Source organism: Lynx canadensis, chromosome B3 (genome assembly GCF_007474595.2).
Source record: "Lynx canadensis isolate LIC74 chromosome B3, mLynCan4.pri.v2, whole genome shotgun sequence".
Taxonomy (NCBI): domain Eukaryota; kingdom Metazoa; phylum Chordata; class Mammalia; order Carnivora; family Felidae; genus Lynx; species Lynx canadensis.
This window is the reverse complement of record NC_044308.2, coordinates 35,158,613-35,162,747: the sequence shown is the minus strand read 5'-3', so window position 1 is coordinate 35,162,747 and position 4,135 is coordinate 35,158,613. Positions and strand designations below refer to the sequence as shown.

The 4,135-nt window shown below is 55.4% G+C and overlaps 1 long non-coding RNA gene across 1 annotated transcript; it reads left to right on the top strand.

The window, feature by feature from the left end:
- The first annotated feature begins 1,481 nt into the window (after nucleotides 1-1,481).
- On the top strand, nucleotides 1,482-4,135 carry LOC115515726. Its single transcript, XR_003969372.1, has 2 exons — nucleotides 1,482-1,521; nucleotides 2,599-4,135. It is a non-coding gene; the product is annotated as an uncharacterized LOC115515726 (long non-coding RNA).

Sequence of the window (4,135 nt, the reverse complement as noted above, 5' to 3'; positions counted from 1 at the left end):
GCATGCCAGGATGCCATAAAGCTCAGTCTAGCACAGCAAAGTGGCAAAAAGGAAGAATAAAACACCCGTCTATTTAAGAGTAACGACAGGGAAAAATACATTTTCATCAGCTCGTCTTCTCGCGGCTGAGTCCCCGCAGCAAGTTCCACATTCCGAACGTTAGGAGAGAGATCAAAACAACTTTGCTGTGTTTAGCTTCGTTCTGCCGCATCGCTCGGCTCTGAGTTAAAAAGCAACAGGTACCGTGGTGTCTCTCCCAGAAACGCAGGAACGGCTTTAAAATGCAATTATGGGGGCTGGTGGAAGGGAAGGGGAAAAATGTTTTTCTTCGATTGATGTATGATTGCCCCCATGCTGTTTGGAATCGTATTTTCGCTGAGCTCTGCTAAGAAGTGCTATTTGCAGGGAGCCTGACAGACGGAAGCGATTGGGTTTGGCAGGTCTAAATGTATTATTTTAGCAGGTCTCCAAGGAAAGATTCCGGGAGGGGCGCTGGCCTTTTAAAGTGCAGAGGACACGGGGCTGCTTAGCCTCCATCCTGCTTGTCAAGACCAATCAGCCAGCCTGGAAACAGCCCCCAAGCTTTCTGTAGAGGCCCACCTCCCCGCCTCCCCCCCACCCGGCCTCCACTCCCCCTCCCTGCAGCCCCTGGCTCCCACTGACAAGTGCCATTAGTCATTCCCTCACCCAGCAAGGACTTCCCCAGGAAATATAAGAGGCCTGGCCCTGTGCTGGGTGCTGTCGGGCTTCTAAGGGGGCTTGGTGCAGAAGGAAGACGAGGGAGGCTGGGCCTGCAGGAGCCCAGGGGAGGAAGGGGGGAGGGCCCAATCTGGAAGGGCGGTTGGGGCATCTGAACGTTCGGGAGGACATCGGACGGGAACGAGGAGTCAGCCATAGTGCAAAGGCAGTCATGGTTCCCAGATGGGAACAGCCGTGATGAAATGGGACACTCAGAGAGCATTCAAGCCGGGGTTATGACGTGAGCAGGGTAATCACCTGATGATCGGCGTTTAGCCCCTGATACGCATCAGGCATGGCCTTAAGCGTTGTCCCTACATCAACTCATTGAGTCATGACAACCATCGGTAGGTCTGATTGTTATCCCTATTTTACAGAAGGGTGGGGACACAAGGAGGTGAAGCGTCTTGCCCCAGGGCCACTCTTCCGTGGGGACTCCAACAGGGGCTGGCCCCTCGGATCAGGCCCAGGCAAGGCTGGACCACTTACACCCCAATTTTTTTTTTTTTTTGGATAAATACAATACCGTACTGTACATGATTTTCTTTTTTTTTTTTTTTAATTTTTTTTAATGTTTATTTATTTTTGAGAGAGAGGAGACACGGAATCCGAAGCAAGCTCCAGGCTCTGAGCGGTCAGCACAGAGCCCGACGCGGGGCTCGAACCCCCGAGCTGTGAGATCATGACCTGAGCTCAAATTGGACGCTCAACTGACTGGGCCACCCAGGCACCCCTGTAAATGATTTTCTTAATAACATCGTCTTTCCTCTAGCTTACTTTATGGTAAGAATATACTATGTGATTCAGAAAACATACGGCATTTGTGTTAACCGGCTGTTTATGTGATCAGTAAGGCTTCTGGTCCTTGGTGGGCTCTTAGTAGTTAAGTTTGGGGAGTCAAAAGTTATAGGCAGATTTTTGGCCGTGGGGGGGTGCGGTGCCCCTACCTCGGCACTGTTCAAGGGTCAGCTGTCTATTCTCTAGGTCTGGATTTCTCAACCTCGGCATTATTGGTTTGGACCAGATAACTCTTTTTTTTTTTTTTTTAATTTTTTTTAACATTTTTTTTTTTTTTTTTTATTTTTGAGACAGAGAGAGACAGAGCATGAACAGGGGAGGGGCAGAGAGAGAGGGAGACACAGAATCCGAAACAGGCTCCAGGCTCTGAGCAGTCAGCACAGAGCCCGACGCGGGGCTCGAACCCATGGACTGTGAGATCATGACCCGAGCCGAAGTCAGACGCTCAACCGACCGAGCCCCCCAGGCGCTCCCAGATAACTCTTTGATGTGGGGGCTGTCCTGTGCATTGTAGACACTTACCAGCATTCCCGGCCTCCACCCACCAATGCCGGTAACGCCACCCTCTGCCCGCTCCCCACTTCCTGCATTTTGGCTCCCCAAAATGTCCCCTGACATTGACAAATGCTTCCCCCACGTGGTAAAAATGCCCCCGACTGAAAGCACTGCTCTGGACCCTCCTTATTTAGAAGAAAAGGAGGACTGCGTGAGAAATGAAACAACCATGCCATGGTTGAAGTCTATGGGCGAGTTTTGTTGGAAAGTGACTTGGATGACAGATCCCTTGCTCTAGGGCACCTGTGGGGAGAAGGGACAGGGGCGGTGGGGAGAGAGAACAGTTTTGGGGCCGAGAGAACAGGTTCGGGGCCCCGTGGGCAGACATTCAGATCCAGAATGGCAAGTAGATAGCATGCCCAAGGCAGACATCAGTAATCAGTCACAGTGTTCTTTCCCACTAAGTCAGGCTACGCTTCCAGAATCTTCCACACAGGGTTCCAGGCAGCTACCACGTACTGTTTTGTGAGACGGTAACCCAACACAGAATCTGTTGCCCTCCCAGAGGAAGATTCTTCTCTGAGAAGATTCTCTTCTCTGACTTGGAGAGACTTCCCTATTCAAGATGCTCCCTCCCCTTCGATGGAGAAGAGGCATTTTCCTGATGGGGCCGAGCGCTGCCTTCTTCCGCATTCCTCTGGTCAAAGGAAGCGTGGGTCCCGAGGACCACAGGGCTCACAGTGGGGAGGGCGTGTGGCTGCTTCCTCAGGACAGGAGGGACCTGCGTGATGAGGGGACACAGGACACGTGGAGACAGAGGCATAAGGCTTTCCAGAGGGGCCTAGGGAGGGGAGGGGGGCATGATCCCACCCGCTCTGGGCATCTAAGATGTTCTGACATATTGGTGGGAGAGGGGGCCGCAGAGCCTGCTTATCCTAGGGGGCCATCTGAGGGGCTCAGGCTCCCGTGCCCTTGGTCGCACATTTCCTGGACCTCTGCCATGCACCGGGTACCAAGCACCCACCCCTCACTACTCCCACAGACGCCCCGTTGGGGGACTCCGTTGCCCTGGGCTGCCAGGGAGGAAACTAAGTCCCACAGCTGTTAAAAAACTCCCCCAAATCACACAACCAGCAGCAGGCAGAGCCCTAACGTCACCAACGCGAGCTGTCCCTTGACCTCCTGGGGCCCCGTCTTGTAGAGGGAGAGTAGAGGCTCAGGGGAGATACGCGGTGTAAGGGGCCACGTAGCAGCTGGGTGGCCCGGGTGCATTCTTTAACCTCTCTTTGCCCCGTCCTGGTGGCCTCACCTGTCGGGGGGTGGGAACAGCTCCCCGTTCACCAAGTTGCCGCAGGGACTCTAAGAGCCGAGAGCTTGGCGTGGCCCCTGGCATGTAGCCAGCGCCCGCTAAGTGGTGGCTGCAGCCATGGCCATGCTCCACGGACACCAGGGGTCCCCTTGCTCTGGGCACCTCCGTGCAGAGCCCTTCTTACAGCAGCTCGCTCGAGGGGGTGGGTTTCTCTGTCGAAGCCGGAGGTGTCAGGGGGGGCCAACCTCAGCCTCAGCCTGAGCCAAATGTCACCGGAAAGGCACAGCCTGTGGTTGTGTTGACACTCCCCCCCCCTCTTGAGCCCTAGAAACCTGCTGTGCACACAGGGTCCCCAAGGCGGAGGGCCTCCTGGGGCAGATTGCGTGGGACCGGGGCCTCTGAAAACCAGGGGGGAAGGGGTGAGGACAGCAACAGGACCGGGTCCTCAGTGAGGGGCTGGGGAGGCGGGCCGGTGGAGCAGGTTGTTGGTAGTTGCTGGGGGATCAGGGCCACTCATCAGGCCTTCTGGTTACTGGCGCTTTCCCTCCGCCTGGGAGTCCCGGCCCTCTTGGGGGCAACGCACCACACCTCTGCAGCCTGGGTGTGGCCACGGACCTGGCTCAGCCTGACAGGGACGTGGATCCCAAGGAAGGCGTGTGTAGATGCAGGTGTGGGGAGGCCCCGTCTGGCAGGGGTGCGGCTGCGGGCGGGGTATTTGTGCCTCTGGTTCCCCCAGAGACTGACTTTGGCATCCGCCTGGAATCCTTCAATAAATTCTTTTTCTCCTTAAACACA